Source organism: Amyelois transitella, chromosome 18 (assembly GCF_032362555.1).
Source record: "Amyelois transitella isolate CPQ chromosome 18, ilAmyTran1.1, whole genome shotgun sequence".
Lineage (NCBI taxonomy): Eukaryota > Metazoa > Arthropoda > Insecta > Lepidoptera > Pyralidae > Amyelois > Amyelois transitella.
The window spans coordinates 4,874,461-4,895,847 of NC_083521.1; positions in this window are offsets into that span (position 1 = coordinate 4,874,461).

Below are 21,387 nucleotides of genomic sequence, written 5' to 3' on the forward strand. Positions count from 1 at the left end.
CACTCAGTCCACGCCGGGCCACTCTTGATTGCGCAGCGCAGCCTCCTGCAAGAAGCCTGGAAGCTGCTCGTACATATAAAATATGCGATAAATCGTCGCCGTTATGAAGTTGCAAATAACGAGAATAATGTGATTTCCATTCGTCGTTGTCGGATCGTGTCGAGTATGACAAATCGTAACATAACAATGTATATTGGACGATCTTTGGGATTTCATGAGTCAGAAAGAGATGTTACCTTTACCTCTAAGAAAATTCTTAAATTTTCATGCACGCCGTCGACCAATAATGGAATGTTATTCCTTTTTTCTGTTACTGTAGCATCCCAATAAAGTTGGAAATTTTTATTATGTTTTTTACGCTCGGTAATATTTATTTTATATATTTATGTTTCGAATTTACGATCTCTGTCTGTTTGAAATGTTAAACCATTTATTTCGATTCCAAAAAATCTAATGAAAAGAGGCAAGAGAAATCAAATGAAAAACATCAACCTTGTCATGATTTTCATGGATTTCTCGAAGTCAGTGAACTGGCCGAGTTTTTGTTTTGGATTTTAATTATAGTGTCTTAAAAATTGCGTTTGCCAGAACAATTAATGCGATCGATTAGTTTTAACAGACAAAAGACAAAAATAATATTTAAAATATTCAGCGCTCATAAAAGAGGGGATAAATATAGAACCATTTTCAGGCTAAACGCGTTGTAGCCTTAAAATTTTTGTACTTTAAATACTCAACGCTAAAATTGAGAAAAACTACGTAATTTAGTACGTAAATATTTTTTCTCATTGGTTGTACTTGTACGTTGCAATATATTCTAGACTACTTGTGTACTTGAAAGACGTGTGACAATAGTGCAATATTGCATTGCTGCAACTTGAACGCATTCTCGCACAAACAGTGTATATGTATAAACCTTATATGTCAGTATGCCGACAGATAGTAGCTTTAGTGTTTAATTATTGCTTGTCAGATAGAAATCAGTATATATGTTTTTTTTTTTTTAAATATATCACTTATTTATATTGGTAACTAGCAGACCCGACAGACTTCGTACTGTCAAAAAGACTTGTAATGTAGCAATTTTTTGTTCTTACCTATTTAATAATCGGGGCTCATAATTTGCTTAACAGAACCATCACCGATGACAGGGCGTAAACTTAATGCAAAAAAAATATAGATCAAATTTGCTCTACGTTGAGTTAGAAAACGTTTGTATGAAAAAAAGAGCTGTTTTTAGGGTTTTTCCGGCAATTATTCGAATTTTTCTCGCCGTTAAAACCATCCCCAAACTTCAACTAACATTTATAAAAAAAGATTGGGCCAAATTGGTCCAAGCATTGATATGTGCTTATCAACACATTTTATTTCTTAATCATTTTATAGAAGATTAGTATACATTTTGGGTATTACGTAGGTACTTATGTACCTAGTTTTTTGCACTTTGTAGTGTACTTTATATGTACATATAATTTTATCGGTCCATCCGAAAACCTACTTTTAATGGTAAAAAAAAAGTTAAACAATTCATATATAAACATGAAAAATTTTTATTAGCTAAAACAAAAAGTAACCTGCTTACTTATGATTCATTTTTGTGATTTATGTAATTTCTTTTATTTCTAAGATTTCGTTTCATTTTGTTAATAGGTATAACTATGTTGTTAAGAATATTGTTTTAATTTTGTCATTTTGTATTTATAAAGATCGGACGTGAGTGCGACTAATTTGTAAAAGTAAAAAAAAACTGTGTCACTTTGGTTAATACGTCACTAATGAACTAAAAGTCATTTAATATACATACGTCCCATACGTCCTACAGCTGCCCTTTAGTAACAAACAATTTGATATAGTAAATCACTGTCAAACATACATTTATTGTTTTTAGTGTAAAAATTGTGTTCAAATTGGAAATTGAATAGATTTGTACAAAAAAAATAGATAGCTACTAGGTATAATGTTTTAAAGGCAACCTTGATATTATAATCAAAATCGAATTAGGTACGTCATTGTAGTTTTAAGTATGTAATTAAAATATTTATTTTGAGTAATCATGATTCTAATCCTTAACGATAATTAAATATTTTAGATTGCCTCTCCTTTTACATGTTGTGCGTTAGTTATTAAATTAAATTACAATCTCTAAATTAAAAAATAAATTAACTTACCAAACTTCATTAAGTGGTACCAAACTACATTCATTTTATAGTGGAGTACGAAAAAGGACATAAGGCCTGCGGGCAGAACTGCAAAGGAAAGCTAGTCAAATTATAATTTAATTATCTAACACCTACCTACAGTATCATCATGTTCCGGGAATCCCAATAGTTGCTTAAACAATTTGTAATTTATGAACTGTGGTTAACTCGATGAATATAAGGAAAACTTCTTCAGATCCTGATTATCCATGCTTACAAGGGTCATCAATAGTCTAGATGTTGAATGTCTTATATAAAACCAAGGTATCAACATATTCGGCCCAAGATTTTATGATATCTAGCAATTACTGTATAGGATGTAACCGGAACTAACGCCAAGAAGAAGAAGACCTCCTGGTGTTAGTCCTGATTGCATCCTCACCTCTCGAGAAAGAAGCCTAGGGTGTGCCTGTTTAACCATGATCCAGGATAGGGCGAGTCAGGTTTTTACAAAAAACTTTACACATTCAGTTGCCTGATGTCCCGGTTTCCTCACAATGTTTTTCCTCACCATAAGAGCATCGGTAAGTATTCCAACTCATTAGTTGGAATACTCTTTATGACTCTTTTTTTGTACATTTACAAAAAAAGAGTCATACTTGGCCGAGATAGGATTTAAACCTGTGCCTCCTTATTAGGTAGGTAAGCAGATGGAACCTTATCGATTCAACCACCGACGCTGCAGAAGAACTGACCAAGTGGAAAGAGATTTTTACTTTAGAGCTTAGAAACCAGACTCCATGGCTCAAACATACAGAGGATGAAACTGAAAACACGAGAAGATGAGAATGAGATATGCATAACAATTTAATGTTCTTTAGGAAGTAGGCACATATATTTCCGCGAGGAGTGTTTACAAACAAAATGATTCAGGTTTTACCGCGACCCTAACTGGTTTTGTCTTCGGGAAATACCCTGCAATACCTCTGTGGCTACAGTGAGTACCTACCTACAGACTCCAGATGAATAATCTTTTCGGGTCCTAAAATTATAAAAAACATGACGAATTCATATATTTTCAACAACATAATTATGCCAAAACTAAACGATATAAAAAACTGATACAACTTTAAGCAAAATATCAAGGCGACGGCGAAGGTCGATAGAGAGTGTGGCAGATTGCCGAGGAAATTAATGGCCCCGACACACGGTACGTTTTCTAATTGGGATTGCAGACATGCTGCACGTGTCATGATTTACGGAAATTAATTGTATTTCCTTCGCTACTAGGTCTCCGCTACAGTAAAGCAAGTATTCCCATGCATGATAAAGACTTAGGAAACGAAAACTTTACAGCATACAGAACATCATCCGCACCTTATCCTTCCCAAATTTCTAAAAGCAAGGACTAAATTCAATTCTTTTGAGCGCTCTGACTTAATTTGCTTATGTAACGAGTAATACCGAAAGCTTTACTTCCACCCAGTCCCAGACCGCAGCAGTGAAAAATCGTGCGGTGCAACCGTCTATGGTAGATGCAGATAATTTTAGTTAGTAAAATTACGTGCGTACTTAATATTTATCCTAACTAATAAAATTATGCAGACTAATATTATTCAGCCATATAGCTGTCCCATGGGCATCAAAATTATTAAATATCTGTGACTATATAATCACAGAATTAATAATCTATCATTTAACCAAACAGTAGAACGTGGCCTTTCAGTTTTTCAATACTTTGGCTCTGTCTACCTTGCAAGAGATATAGACGTGACTATGTGTGTATGTATATAATCACAAAACCTTTTTGACAATCACCATTAATTAACATGTTATCGAAATAAACAAATACTTATAAAAATAGTTACTTAGCTCTGAAAATTTAAGAAAAAATATAATATTTTTTGTAATTAAAGCATATTGTGTATCTGTCATTCTAAAAGAATAATTTTCCAATACTTAAACAATTAATATTTGGCAAAGTTTGACTTGCATTGTATTTCTGAGCACCGTTTCAAATTGTGTTGTTATAGAGTGATCTTGTGGTAGGTATTTGCAGATAATTATTGTTGTTGAGACAAATAAATATGTAAATTGTTCCACGCCGCGAAAAACGGTCACGCAAAATTCTTGTTTGCATACTTTTAAATGCTCAATTATGAATTCTTTTATATCCAACTTAAAAATTATCACGATTGAGGTAAGTAAATATTTTTTAGTTAACTTTTTAAATCCGGTTTTTATCATAATTTTCCTTAACGTTTTTCACTGTTGCCACATACTGGACGGAGAATTCCAGAAACCACCTGTGATCACGATCCAACCAAGCTAAGTGAGGAAATGATACGAAGTCACAACACACGTCTGATCTTCATGACCACGAAATAATGAACAAGTATTTGTTGCTAGTGTCTTGTTTTTGATGTTATAAATAAACTTTTAATTAATAACTGTACTTTCCTTATTTCGCCAACTGACTGAAACTCCTAGTAAAGATTACGTCTCATTTCTACAATTTTCAAACTATCTACTTTTTTTCTGCTGCTTGATTTCACTACAATCTCAATCAAATAAAACTCGTGGTAGCCATCCAGCTTTGTATATCCCAGATTTTGTTTCACACGATTAAGGCGGGGTACTGGGTATTCCCGACAGGTAAGTACGTGTGGATCGTGCGTGACGTCTGCGCGGGCGCAATCGCACGCACGTTTCGCGTCGAGACGTTGTGCATTTGAGGAAAATGCGAAAGGTTTCGGATCACGTTCTTTATAACGGATATGTGAGTTTGTATTGTATGGGAAAATTTCCTGTATTGAATTCCAAATCTAAGTTTGACGCTCAATAGCATGTTGGTATAAAGTTATTTGAAATTTACCTATTTTTCTACTTTGAAATCCTACTTTTGTAATATTTTATTTTAATTAAGCATTGATCTTTGTAAAGAGGAAATAAACGAATTTGAATTTGAGTTTTTGTATATAAGCTTATTTCACTAGTAACTGATAATTCGACCCCGTAGGATATTTATATCGATTGCTACGGGAATTTTCGCCTACGGAGTCAGTACATATTCCTTTAACTTCACATCTTTATCACTCACGGGGTAATTATAGAGCCACTATTACAAAACTCGAAGTCTTTTTTTTAGCTGTTGGAATTCAGAGCTTGGTGAAGAAAATCAGTCGGCACAAGAAACAGTTTTTACGTTGTAACACTATGCTTTTACTCTTTCTGACTAGCAAGAAAGACAAGACCATTGTTCATCCTCTGTTATGCAACAGTTTTTAATAAAGAATTACCTTGATCAAGCCTTGATCAGTACATTAACCTCGCCGTTACAATTTCTGCTTCATTATCGTATCAGTTTAATCTGTATGTAACGGCGTTTATCAAAAATATTAAGGATGTTTGTTAAAAAAGTGACGCACGAGTCGTTCGGTCGCCATTTTTGCACGTAGGTCTTTATGTGCTTGCAAGATTAGCATAAATATATCTAATAATTATAATTATACATAATAGGTCACTGCCAATCTAAGGTCTGCCGCGCCGATGGATGCATGGCTAGGGGCGAGCCTAGTCTCGAGCGTGCCACTTCCGCCATGGGGTTGGGCGACCCCCAGGTAATGGCTAGCCTTACCCTGGCATGCGGGGCTCTGCTGGGGCGGACAAAATTTTTCCCTAGCGTCTCGTGGGAATCGCATTATGAACCTTAAAAAGCATATAAATGGCGGCGATGGTGTCCGCACCCCATCACGTCTCGTTCCCGGCGGGAGCGGTATGCGGTCTGCTGAAAGCCGCTTTGCGACGATGAATGTAAGAGGAGGAATGAAGGATAAGATTGAGGAAGTATGCCAGATGATGGATGAAAGACGTTTGGATGTGTTGTGCGTGAATGAAACGAAGCGGAAAGGATGCGACGCGACGCAGCACGGCCCTTACACGGCGTATTGGTCTGGAATTTCCAGTACCAGCCGAGGCTGTCAAGGGGTCGGTCTAATTCTTTCTGCACGAATGGCTGAGTGCGTGAATGAGTATGAGTGTGTCAGCCCTCGTCTTCTATGGATTAGGCTGAAAGTTGGAATCACTCGGATCTTCGTTCTAGGTGTTTATGCACCTTGGGATGTGGGTTCGAGGGGTACAACATCAGCAAAAAGCGAAAACGAGGAGTTCTGGAATAGTGTAAGAGAAGTATTGAAAGTTACCAAGCCAAATGAGAAGATTATTATGTTAGGTGATTTTAATGGATGGGTGGGTGTAAAGCGTGATGGATATGAAAAGGTGCTTGGTGCGTTTGGTGACGAAAAGGTGAATGATAATGGAAGAAGTGTATTAGAAATTTGTCTAGAGTGGGATCTTTTTGTGTCGAACTCAATGTTTCAACATAAAGAGATCCACACCTACACAAGAGTGGAAGGTATTTTAAAAAGTATGATAGACTTTGTGATTGTAGATGAAAGATTGAAGAACAAAGTGCTGGATACCCGTGCATATCGCGGTGCTGGCATTGACTCGGACCATTTACTGGTGATATCCCGGATACCCCTTGTATCTTCAATCGCTGGCGGCACAGGGTAAGGGAGCAAACCAGCGCTTTGGAAAGAGTAAAAGTAGAAAATTTGCAAGATATGGATGTAGGTAAGAAGTATATTAATAGACTGAAGGATGAATTTGAAGATTTAGAGGAAATGAGCGATATTGAAGATGGATGGAAGGAATTTAAAGAAAGAATTGTGAAAGTAGCTGTTGAAGTGTGTGGTGTAAGTAGAAGAAGGAAAGGAAAAAATCACAAAAATGCGTGGATGAGTAAAGATGTGCAAGAACTTGTGCGATTAAAGAAGAAAGCATGGCTGGATTTGTTAGCAGCAAAAGCTAACTTAAGAATGCAAGAGGTTATAGATGAAGATGTGAATGAAGCACGTAAGGAATATAAGAAAATGAAAGATTTGGTTAAGAAAGCTGTGATTAGAAAGAAAGAAGAGTATAAAGAGGATTTTGATAAAAGGCTATCAGAAGATTTTCAGTCAAATCTGAAAGTATTCTGGAAATCCGTAAGGTCAGCCCGAGGAAATACTATAACCAGAGAGCTGACTAGGATCAGATGCCAGGATGGTAGCGTTGTGAAAGGAGAAGAATGTGTACTAAAGATATGGAAGGACTATTTTGAAAGTTTATTTGAAAAAAAGGAAGGAAATAAGAAAGATTTCTGCTATAGCGAAGAAAAAGAGAATGAGATGGAAGGCGAAATTGAAATGTTCGAAATTGTGGAAGCACTTAAGAGTATGAAAGCGGGAAAGGCTGCTGGGTGTGATAGAGTGTCGGTCGAGATGCTTAAAGCAGGAAAAGGCGTAGTAGCTAGTCAGTTGTACTGCCTTTTCAATTTGTGTTGGAGAAGCGGCCGAGTACCAAAAGATTGGTGTAAGGCTGTTATCGTGCCACTTTACAAAGGAAAAGGGTCACAGCTGGACTGCAAAAATTATCGTGGTATAAGCCTGCTTAGCGTCGTCGGCAAATTGTATGCTAAGGTATTGATTAATAGAGTCAGGAATGAAACTGATGACAAAATATGGGATGCTCAAGCGGGATTTCGAAAGGGAATGGGATGTACTGATCAGGTCTTTTCCTTGCGGTGCATAGCCGAAAAGTTTTTGGCCAAGAGTCAAAAAGTCTATTGCACATTCGTAGATCTGGAAAAGGCCTATGACAGAGTTGAGAGGAATGAATTGTGGTCAGCACTTTCTATGCATGGGGTGAGCAGTCTCTTAATACGAGCACTGAAATCCTTATATGAGGATTCGAGTGCTTGTGTCAGGATAAACGGAGCGCACACTGAGTGGTTTAAGATTGAGAAAGGCGTTAGGCAAGGATGTGTTGCGTCACCGTGGCTGTTCAACCTATTTATGGATAGCTGTTTGACAGATTTAAAAGAGTCTAAAAGTGGATTAAGGATGAATGAGTTACTCGTCAAATGTCTGCTTTATGCCGACGATCAGGTTATACTGGCGTCATCAGCGGAGGAGTTACAGGAGATGGTAAACTGTATGCATGAAGCTTTAAAAGAGAAAGGAATGAAAGTGAACGTAAGTAAAACTAAAACACTGGTTTTTGAAATGGAGAAAGAAATGACAGCATGTAATATTTTGATTGGAGGAGAAAAAGTGGAGCAAGTGAAAGAGTTTGTATATCTAGGATCAAAGTTTACATCAGATGGCAAGTATGATAGTGATATTGAAAGGAGAGTGAACGCGGGGAACATGGTGAATGGAGCTTTGCATGCCTTTATGAGCAGTCAGAAACTATCCAAAAAGGCTCGACTGGCTGTGCACAGGGGCGTGTTGGTCCCGACATTAATGTATGGGAGTGAAAGTTGGGTATGGCAAAAGAAGCTATGAAAGCAGAATAAATGCAGTGGAAATGAGAGCGTTAAGGAGTATGATGGGTGTGAAATTGAGTGACAGGATAAGGAACAGCGTGATAAGGGAATGTTGTGATGTGAAAGAAGATGTAGTTACAGGAATAGAAAAGGGTATGTTAAGATGGTTCGGTCATGTGGAGAGGATGAATGAAAGCAGGTTGACTAAGCAGATATACAAGGAGAGTGTGGAGGGAAAGGTCGGAGTGGGAAGACCTAGACGAACGTATCTTGATCAAATTAAGGACGTCCTGGTAAAGGGTCAGGTCAAAAGTACCCGAAACCGCCGAGCTTGTATGAAGAGAGTTATGAATGTGGACGAAGCGAAAGAAGTATGCAGAGATCGTGGCAAGTGGAAAGAGGTAGTCTCTGCCTACCCCTCCGGGAAAGAGGCGTGATTTTATGTATGTATGTATGTATACATAATAGGCTATATAACATATACGTTAACTTATCAAGAAATCATAATACTATAATTAAAGAATTACATTCAAATCAAACAAGCCTTTATCAAATAAATGCAATTAATATACTTATAACAATTTGTCCTCATAATACATGATACTGTAAGTACCTATATTTGATTTTAGTATTTAGTTCTAGTATGAACACCTATCCTTCCATGATCATTAATTAAATCAATGTAGATATAGAATAATCTGTCCATACTCTAGTAAGACGGATGTAAGTAGGCCATCTTGTAACAGTTGGATCTAACGGCGATGTCAATTTGAATAAATTGTTCCTTAAAAGGCCCTTGAAATCCGGGAGGCGATTCAATGGACCAATTTGAGGAAACCCAGTGACATTTATATGGTCTTGTCAGTTGGTGAATTGTGTTTCACGTCAAGTTTCTCCTTCGTTATCGTAAGGCACTTTGAGTGCTGTATATTTATTTATTTAAAACTTTATTCCACAAAATAAAATGTACCGACGGCCCTAATTCCGCGTATAAGTTGTTAATGTGCTTTTATTTATGCTTAATCTAAGGTAAAAGCTCCTAATACGGCGGTAGTCAAAATCGCTTCCAATTACGGTGGTATTTATATTTCTTAGTTTTATTCCTGTTCTATTCAGTGTAAGTACATCATAACGCAAATGTGTTATTCTAAATTTATTACGGCACGACTTAACTGACATTTGCAACTACAACACATTGGCAACACAACAAAATCAATCTGTCTGTGTCACGGCATCGACGGGACAGGTGTTTTCATACAAACGCGGAACAACAAAATTAAGTACACTAATATTTACAAAGGCAATTTTTCGTATTAATAAGCCGTTCAAGTTTGTTTATGAATAACTTATAGCATTTCCCTACTTTTAAATTTTTAAATTAAATAGCTTGTTTCACGTTTGTAACTCAGTTTTTACCCAAAAAATAAGAAATAAAATACCGCCGTAATAGGATACAAATTTTATAGACTAATCCTAACTCGGTGGTATAACTCCGTAATAGGAAAAATACTGATAAAATTTAATTGTTTATAACTTTCAAATTATTAAGTTTTTGAATCAGTTACAAGTTCAATTGAAATAATTATTAATCTCATAAATTAATAACCATATTCTGAGGTATGTGTTCTCAATTAGAAATCTAGTTAAATAATAAAACTGTTGAGTACAAAATGTTAGTTTCTTAGGAGGGGTAAAAATTGAGAGGTGGGTGTGTTTTAATTTATCACAAATAATATCCTGTGTATAACTGTTACTTCAGTTTTACACATCTTAGCCACAAAATAGTTGTCGTTTGATTAAAAATTTACACTCTTTTGTTAATCGGAATTTTGATGGGTCAGAATTAGGATTATTAAAAACACGAGTAGTTTTCCTAATACGGTGGTAGTTATTTCCAGGTAACTCTGTATTAGGTAATATGGTTTCCTATTATGGCTTTATTAATTAAACAGAAAATCACAAGATTTTAGGGTTTCGTAAATAAATAAAAAAATCGTCTTTTTTCTGATTCTTATTTTTTATAAATGTTTTTTTTTGTAAAATCAAAAACATTGAAAAAATTAAATATTTTAATATCAATTAATGCAATCTACGTAATTGTTCTTTTAATTTTTTCATAGCTCAATTCAGGCAGCAGTGGCAGCGGGCAGCATTGACGCAAGATTTAAAAGAGTTTTAAACTTTATTTTCATTATTTTATAGACCAGTAATCGCTCGAAAAAATAAAACTGTTGGTGACTGATGCGGCGTCGGTTGCTGACGACAGCCAGCAGTTTTGAAGCGAAGCTAGTCTAGTAGCGAACGTTTAAAATTCTTACGAAGCTGTAAATGCTCTTAGGGCTGCTGTCGACCACTGTAACTGCAGCCTGAATTGACCCTAAACTTTACTTGGGTATCTTATATTAAGTTCACTTACCATTACTAAAGTGATTATTTTTTAATATGTAAAACTTTTAGTTACAGTTTACTATCCTCTGCGGAGTGTTAGTTTTTGAAAGACTGATGTTATAAATATTTCATTATTGTTACTTTTTGTTCCTCTACGAAGTGTTGATTTTTGAAAGATTTTACATGATTGTTATTGTTCGTCATTATTTCTTAGCCAAAGTAACTAATTGTAATAAAAAATAAAACTTAATTCCTAAATGAACCTGCATTTTTAATATTGTTAAATCCGTGAAAGCTGTACACACGCGTGTAGAAAACACTAAATAATAATATATACATATATATACTTTAAATTCAAAGTCGTCTTTAATTTCATTAAAGTGAAATAATGTAATTAAATAGTCAATGAACAAAAAACTTACAATAAAGGTACTTACACATTTCTATTATTGTTATACATATTATTTTTACGGAACCTAAATTAATGTACTTTCTGACCCTCCGTATTAGGAGCCGTCTACCGCAGTAATAGGCTCTGACTAAAATCATACCTCCGTATTAGGGAAAATCGACCTGCCTTTTTAAATATTTTTTTTAAATAAGAAATCGCATGAAAGGATACTTAGACTCAACAGCAATACAAAATTTAAATTCCATTTTAGATAATAATTTTGTTTGGAACCTTTAAAAATACTTACTTATGCTTATTTTTGCTTCTTACTTTCAAATGTTGCGAAATACCTCCGTAATAGGTGCTTTTACCTTATATATATAAAACTCTTCCGTTACTGAGTGACTGACTGACAGACAACGCACAGTCGAAACTACTGGTCGTAGACAGCTGAAATTTGGAATGTAGGTTCCTTGGGATATGTAGGGGAGCACTAAGAAAGGATTTTTGGAAATTCAACCCCCAAGGGGGGGAAAAGGGGTGAAAACGTTTCTATGAAAAATCTTATTCCTTGGGTTTATAAACTTGAAACTTGGCATGAACACGTACATAGGCAAGTAAATATGTTTGACATTATAAGTTTTTTCAAACTACCCTCCAATCGTGATTTAGGGGGTGCGATTGGGTGACTGATTTATTAACGCACAGCCGAAACCGCTCGGTATAGGAGTCTGAGATTTTGAACAGAGGTTCCTTTAGTAACATAAGTGAGCACTAAGAAGGGATTTTTGAAATGTCAACCCCCAAGGGGGGGAAACGGGATAAACTGAGCCGGGGCTGCGGGAAAGTTCTAACGAGATACCGTGGCCCCGGAACGCAAAGGGCAACTGAAGGAACGAGGTGGGTTTTAGTCAGTAAAAGTCTGACACTCCCTTCCTTCATTTGATGATTTCCCATCCATAAAAAAAAGACTTTGTATGACAACTTTCAGTCGTCTCTTTAACATACATAATAACATACATAATTATGTACATACATGCATAACATTAATAACATCACGCCTTTAAATCCCTATTTTGTGTTAACACTACCCATACAAACAGCTAAAAGGAAACAAGTGAAGAGACGAAATTTGTCCGCGTCCATTTTCACCTAAATTCTTAACGTTAATGAGATTTACTTTTTATTATCAGGTCAACCTAATAGCCTCACATGTACGTATATGTACTTCGTAAGAATTTTCTTTCAACTCCTAACCGTTGAGGAGTTGTACCTTCCATCATCAGCTCATTCACATGGGATGATGACTATCAGACGCAAATACTTAAACAGATCTATGAAATTGTCAAAAACGTAATTGCCTGTAAATTTGAGGTTTGCCCTTGATTTCCCTGGAATACCATCATCAGATCCTGACTAGGTAACAACGGGACCAACTTGAAAGTATACTCTACCGAACAAAAAAAGAATCACGTAAATCGGTCCATAAATCTCGGCGTAATCGGTATGCAGTTTGCTTTGCGATGACGATAAATAAGTCTCAAGGGCAAACTTTTAAAGTCGCTGGTGTTGATTTAAGAGAAGATTGTTTCTCTCATGGACATCTGTATGTTGCTTGCTCGCGTGTCAGCTCTCCCTCTAACCTGTTCATACTGGTAAATAATAAAAAAACTAAAAATATTGTTTACAAGGAAATCCTGTAAGGCCTCTTCGTCCTATAAATCCTGTTTTTTTTTCTTTTGAGACGATGATTTTGTCTCGCTTTACTTTTTCTATATAGATTTGTATGTATACTAATATTATAAAGAGGAACAATCTATTTTTTTATATGTTTGTTTGTTTACACATGTAATCGATAAACTACTGAATCGATTTCAAACATTCACCATTAGAAAGCTACATCATCCCTGAGTAACACAGGCTATATTTAATTCCAGTTGTAACAAGATTTCAGCCTGTGGAAGAAAAAGCCCTGTCGAGATCATTAAAAAACGCTATATATAACCGAATTATACGTGGGCGAAGCCGCGGGCGGAAAGCTAGTTAATAATAAATGCATACACATTGTTCCATACTATCCAAACTTATTTAATATTATAAAAGGGAAAATGTGTTTGTGTGAAAAAGGCAACACAGTCTTTCCACTTCTTATCAACAGACCAATTTTCCTAAACCACTAGTGAATTGCCATATAAGTATGAATTTGAAACCTATTATTTCATTAAAGACATAATTATTTATAAGGAACAAGACTGTTTCAGTAGAGTTGCTATACTAGAATATCATTTAACAGATTATATCCCTTTCATTCAATTTACATTCCAGGAAATAGTTGTTCTCGTAGGACTGTATAAACAACTATACCTAAACTCGTAGGCGAATAATTAGACAAGTTGTAGACGTTTCTAAGCGTTATTATATTACCATTTCAAAATCGGCAATTATTGTTCAAAATTGCTATTAAAACATCAATAAATATCAACCCTTAGTTCTAAATATGTAGACAGAGCTAGAATTGTATCATAAATTAATGTGGATTAAGAGATTCAAAAATAGAGACATTCGCCAAAAAAAAGAAAATCACAAATTTACAAAGCCTTGAACATATTACCAAACCGTAATCTGATACTTAATTCTATTGTATTATTCCGATTCTATTATTTTATCAATAACACGGAATAACCTGCCATTTTGTTGTTATCTACAACCTAAATGATTAAAATGTATTTATGTAAGTATATAAGTATGTATATCATAATCGTATTTTATTATAATGCATTAAATATCAGCGGTTTAAAATCTAATCATTCATGACGCAAAATAATTTAAATTCTGTGGTATTTTTACACCATTTATTGCTCAAAATTTTACTAAAATTTATTTTAGACATTTAAGTAAGTAAAAATAAATTTTCTTGCAAGAACAACAGGCTACTAATATTATGTATAACTATAGAACCAATCTTGTTGAAATTTCGCGTTAGTATTGTATAATTCAGAGTTTGGCGAAGGAAATAGCACCTTAGGGTAGGGTACCTTATTTATCGCGGTAAAATTAAATTTTAGCGGGATTTGCGAAAATCCTGTATTTTTTGTAGGTGGCGCTAATTCGCGCGGGCGGAGTATAGTATATTAGTAGTATTATAATTATTATACTTGTACCAGTTTTGTATACTGTATAAAACTGTTGTATGCTCTCTTCAATAAAAGGGATATTCAAATACTTCCTGATCCCTGACGAAAATTCGTTGAGTCAGTTTCCTTTTTTTGCCCTATCCTATCCTACTACTATTATAAAGGCGAAAGTTTGTATGGATGTATGGATGTTTGTTACTCTTTCACGCAAAAACAACTGAACCGATTACCATGAAATTTGGTATGTAGGTAGCTGAAGACCCAGAATAACACATAGGCTACCTTTTATTCCAGAGTTCCCGCGGGATTGATAGGGTTTCCATGCGGACGAAGTCGCGGGCGGCCTCTAGTAAAAATATATAGGTATCGAGGTCGCGAAAGACTTTTCATTAGCTTATCACATTCAATGAAAATTGAACCCGTCTGCTAAAACCTGTACGACCGGCTGAAGCCCACTTATCATACAACACTTAAGTATATCAAAATAATTTAATACTAGGTACTGATTTTATGCGTATTTTTAAAGGGGAAGGGAAGAAGATACGTGACAACTAACATAAATTAAACACACATATAATCACATTTTCATCCCTTACGGGGTAGACAGTGCCAACAGCCTTTCAATCTTTTGGAGACACGACTTAATGATGAAGTTGTGATAGTAGTTCAAGCAACCACAACAACAGGACATTTTTTTAAAGGCAGTCGTGTAAAAATTAAGTTCTAATTAAATAAATGAAGTGGCATTCCTTATCACGACCATAATGTTTGCAGATGCACGGCGCCTATTAGGTAAACCTTTCCCCCACTTTCCGGTGCTTTACCTGAAGTATTTGCAAGCAAAAGGATGACATACATTTGTTTCCGTCATAAAACACTGATACGGTAATGTATAATATAAACTTATACTAGGTGTCAATTATATACACCTACTTGATGATTATATTTGTCCAAACAAAAATCTTCTGAAAAAAATTGGTAAACTACCTAATACATTCAAAATCGTGTGGCATATCTATTTGTAGAAATACATAAGGGTTTCGGCACTTTAGAAAAGAACCACTCCATATATTTTGCCATGGATGTCGTAAAAGGCGGCTAAGGGACAGTAGAGTACTTATAAACTTGGGATTCCTCTTGTAGGCGATGGTATAGCAACCTGTCACTATATGAAGCCATCCAGCTGAACGTGACATATCAGTCTTTTCGAGACTGTTGGTTCTGTCTTCCCCGCAAGGGACATAGAGGTGACTGTATGTATGTACGTATTCCGAATAATACTTATGATCAAAAAAGGTTTCGGAGGTCAGACGGGAGTCTAAATGAAAATATTTAGCTTCCTGCGCCTGGTTTCGATTTTACGAATATATATATCGGTGAGTAAGTCAGTAACGCAAGAGGTTTATTTATATTGACTGATGGATTGATAATAATATTTGTAGGTATGGCAACTATCGGTGAAAGCGGTAAATGATTACGGTTGTCTATTGACAGATACAGTATATCAGATATCTTTTCCTCATATATCTACTATAGAAATATATAAGCCTGTTTCATGATGCGACGAAACCTCTTTATCTAAGACCTCTTCACACGTTTAATTTTCACCGGACGGTAAAATTACCGTACGCCGAAAAAAAGCGGAATTTGAACTCTCACTACATAGATGAAACATAGTGGCTTCTCGCGTCTGTCACATAGTGAATAAGTACATTCTCATTGGTCTGTCCCTATGTCTGTATACATGTATGCTTAGATCTTTAAAACTACACAACGGAATTTGATGCAGTTTTTTAATAAATTCAAGTAGGTGGTTTATATTTAGGTATAAATTCTAACCAGGCGAAGCCAAGGTGTGTCGCTAGTTAAACAAATTATATATATTAAAAAAAAGAAACAATGAATTTAACAAAGAAGAATTACTTTCAAAGAACATATAATACCAATATCTATATATAAAAATAATTTTAAATTTATCAAGTCTTTACCTAATTCTGACAATAAATACCTACTTAGTTAATTTTCGTAATGAAATATGCATGTAAAGCGATAAGCAAATCCGCGACAAAACACATTACTTATGATATCCACAAATTCATTACTTTTATCGGTATATCACTCATGATCATTGGGAAGATATTCGTCAGAAACAAAGACTTAGATAAGATATACTTAATCAGTTGTTAACGGATAACGACTTGATAACGGAATAACGATATAGCGGCCGTTACCTTCACATAACACCATGAGCGATAAACCTTATCATTCGTTGAATAAAGTACTTACCTTTTATATCGATAAGGCTAAGCAAAGTACATTATTATTTTATGAATATAGAGAGCCCGTTTAAAACGAAAAATCCCGTTATCTCCCGTTCCAGCGGAAATTTTAATTAAACTAATCTATATATAAAAAACTCTTCCGTTACTGAGTGACTGACTGACAGACAACGCACAGTCGAAACTACTGGTCGTAGACAGCTGAAATTTGGAATGTAGGTTCCTTGGGATATGTAGGGGAGCACTAAGAAAGGATTTTTGGAAATTCAACCCCCAAGGGGGGGAAAAGGGGTGAAAACGTTTCTATGAAAAATCTTATTCCTTGGGTTTATAAACTTGAAACTTGGCATGAACACGTACATAGGCAAGTAAATATGTTTGACATTATAAGTTTTTTCAAACTACCCTCCAATCGTGATTTAGGGGGTGCGATTGGGTGACTGATTTATTAACGCACAGCCGAAACCGCTCGGTATAGGAGTCTGAGATTTTGAACAGAGGTTCCTTTAGTAACATAAGTGAGCACTAAGAAGGGATTTTTGAAATGTCAACCCCCAAGGGGGGGAAACGGGATAAACTGAGCCGGGGCTGCGGGAAAGTTCTAACGAGATACCGTGGCCCCGGAACGCAAAGGGCAACTGAAGGAACGAGGTGGGTTTTTAGTCAGTAAAAGTCTGACACTCCCTTCCTTCATTTGATGATTTCCCATCCATAAAAAAAAAGACTTTGTATGACAACTTTCAGTCGTCTCTTTAACATACATAATAACATACATAATTATGTACATACATGCATAACATTAATAACATCACGCCTTTAAATCCCTATTTTGTGTTAACACTACCCATACAAACAGCTAAAAGGAAACAAGTGAAGAGACGAAATTTGTCCGCATCCATTTTCACCTAAATTCTTAACGTTAATGAGATTTACTTTTTATTATCAGGTCAACCTAATAGCCTCACATGTACGTATAACTTCGTAAGAATTTTCTTTCAACTCCTAACCGTTGAGGAGTTGTACCTTCCATCATCAGCTCATTCACATGGGATGATGACTATCAGACGCAAATACTTAAACAGATCTATGAAATTGTCAAAAACGTAATTGCCTGTAAATTTGAGGTTTGCCCTTGATTTCCCTGGAATACCATCATCAGATCCTGACTAGGTAACAACGGGACCAACTTGAAAGTATACTCTACCGAACAAAAAAAGAATCACGTAAATCGGTCCATAAATCTCGGCGTAATCGGTATGCAGTTTGCTTTGCGATGACGATAAATAAGTCTCAAGGGCAAACTTTTAAAGTCGCTGGTGTTGATTTAAGAGAAGATTGTTTCTCTCATGGACATCTGTATGTTGCTTGCTCGCGTGTCAGCTCTCCCTCTAACCTGTTCATACTGGTAAATAATAAAAAAACTAAAAATATTGTTTACAAGGAAATCCTGTGAGGCCTCTTCGTCCTATAAATCCTGTTTTTTTTTCTTTTGAGACGATGATTTTGTCTCGCTTTACTTTTTCTATATAGATTTGTATGTATACTAATATTATAAAGAGGAACAATCTATTTTTTTATATGTTTGTTTGTTTACACATGTAATCGATAAACTACTGAATCGATTTCAAACATTCACCATTAGAAAGCTACATCATCCCTGAGTAACACAGGCTATATTTAATTCCAGTTGTAACAAGATTTCAGCCTGTGGAAGAAAAAGCCCTGTCGAGATCATTAAAAAACGCTATAAGGTAGGTATGGCATTTAACGCCCAATGTGTAAAAACGCCCGAATGCTAAAAATCGGAGATAATGCCACACGAGTTACGTTATACTTCATGCACACATAGAATAAACCAATAGGAACGCGCGGACGCGACGCGGCGCCGCTCAGGCCATCGGTCGCTCAGTTATGAACCGAACTTGAAGGACGCCGGCAGTGCACGCTGTTCTTATAAAAAATACTCCGACAAATCCGTAAGTTTTAATTCATTTTCTGTAATTTACATGTCTAATTTTGTGATAAGCGTTCTATTTAGATATCTTTATTCATATTTCATTGACAATTTGATTGATTTGTTTGTAATTATGTGTGAAAATATGAGAACTAGGTACAAGGTGCTATTCGGGTAATAACGCCCCGTGACGTGAGGTTTGGGCGTCAATAGCCTGTATGGGCGCTATTATCCTAAGTGGGCGTATTTATACTAATTTGTTCAAATTGCGAATAAATAGAAAAATATTAAAATTTCAAAGGATTGTAAGACTGATTACTGATACTCTGAATAGTCCGTAGGATATATAAGTTGATTACTGATCTCATTTGTGTTTAAGCTATAATATTAATTTACTTCATTTCAGGGCGTTAACTGACGTACTGTTTTGGGGCGTCATTAGCCACCTACGGTGAATAGCGCCCAAAAGGCATTTTAATAATAATCTGATTTTTTATTAAAATCCTTTAAAAATTGATCTTCTATTGTTATAGAACATGTTAAAAGTGAAATATTTTTGTTATAGATGATTAAGTAGAAATTACGAGATGTTTGAAAGTGTTATAAAATTATAATATTTTAGTATTTGTAGTTCATATAATGATAATTATGATGCTATCTAAAAAAAGATAATATAATATACTTTTAAGTTTTGTACGGCTCTAAGTCGAAATATATGTGTTTATTAAGATATTACGTAAATAAATATATGGGCGTTACTAAAAACTGTATGTTCAGTAACGCCAATGACAGGCTATTCAGAAAGTCTTTGTTTTCATAATCTTATATGACTGATAACATATATGTGTTAGTTTTTTGTATTCTTTTTTTGACAATAAAACTATTTTTCTAAACAGTTTTTTAATCCAATCATTTTATTCAATAATATATTGAATTGAAATTAAGCGGGCGTTAAATGCCTATGATACCTTATATAACCGAATTATACGTGGGCGAAGCCGCGGGCGGAAAGCTAGTACTAAATAATTTAATTAAAATTTCTTTCTTAGCAGATGCCTATATCATTGCAGCTGTCTGCATAGCAAATTAAGAACGATCTGTCCAGTAGTTTGGGCTGTACGTTTATAAATCAGTCAGTCAATCACTCATTTTGTATTTTATATTTATAGATAGATAGATTTTGCAACTGTGGCGACATCTATAAGCCACAAGTCACAAAAATAAAAATAAATCACGCGACCCTATCAATCAAAAACAGCGAAAAACCTAAATCGCGCAAGCAAAGATTTCATGGTACCCGGCACCGAATAGGAAAAGAATAGGACCACTGGCTTACTCATCCCTCTCCCATGGTTGTCGTAGAAGGCGTCTAAGGGATAGGCTTATAAACTCGATTCTTCTTGTAGGCAATGGGCTAGCAACCGCTGTCACTCTTTAAATCTCAATTCTATCATTAAGCCAAACAGCTGAACGAAGCTTATCTGTCTTTTCGAAACTGTTGGATCTGTCAACCCCGCAAGGGATATAGACGTGATTATATTTATATATGTAAGTGGCTACTTAAATAACTCAAAGCCGAGTTATCAGTTACTACGTGTAGATATCAGTAAGACTCACATTCTTTCCAGACCGATCGATCTTAGATCATCACGTGAGTCAAGCATGAAAATAAGCTCAAATATCCTCCTGGCAATCATTCCTCCTGGTCTCAGTTCACATCGTCTCCTTGGGAAGGACCCTTTTCCCTGAGGGGTAGACAGAGACTTCATCTTTCCATTGACACGATCCTGCATATTTGCTTCATCCAGATACATAACTCTCATACTCACTCTTGAACTGATCTGACAACAAAGATATATATATTATGGAAAGCATGATGATTTTTTTATTATGTTCCAGTTACTTCTTCCCCCGGGACCGCGCCTTTAATCAGGAGTGGTTACTGGGTTAGGTTAGTTAATAACACAAAGTGACTTCCGACTGATTTTCATGAACCTTTAAGTTGCTCTTTTTTCCTTGTTGTACAGAAATATACAATTATATATAAATAACGATTTCTATTTTTCGTACTAGTGACAAGTTATGTTTAAGAATAAGAAACTCGACTTGGATGATGTGCATTAGACGAAAGTACTTTTCATTGTAACCTGAACCAACCATGTCCATTAGTTCAGGTTATTATTTGTACGCTTTTTGACCATGATCCTGGATTGAGCAAGTTGTAAGTATTTAAATGAAGCGACTCCTATCAGAGATATCCGACCAACCTTTTCAGAGAAGCCATATTTTGATTATTTATACTCGATCATTACTACTTACCTAAGTAGTACACTACCTATTGCATGTAAAAATATAGAACAATGTTACAAGTTCGACTTTATTTCACAAAGCCTTGGCGTGATCATTTAATCACTCTGATTGAGTTCAGTAGATCTGAATAATCCTTGTTTTTCAAGTTATGATGGAATTGAAATACTTACAAACAAAATAGTGACCGGTTGCTAGCCCGTCGCCTAAAAGTAGGTATATAAGCCTTGCCTTACAATCTGCATGCGAAGATACAGCTGGGACGCATTAGGTATGTTCTATCTTCGCTCCCAAACTAATTAGCATTGTCCATTATTTAAGCCATACAGCTGAAAATGGCCTTCTCGAGATTGTTGGCTCTGCCAACCCCGTAAGGGATAAGACGTGATTATAATATGTACGTTTGTATTTTCAAATTATGCCGAG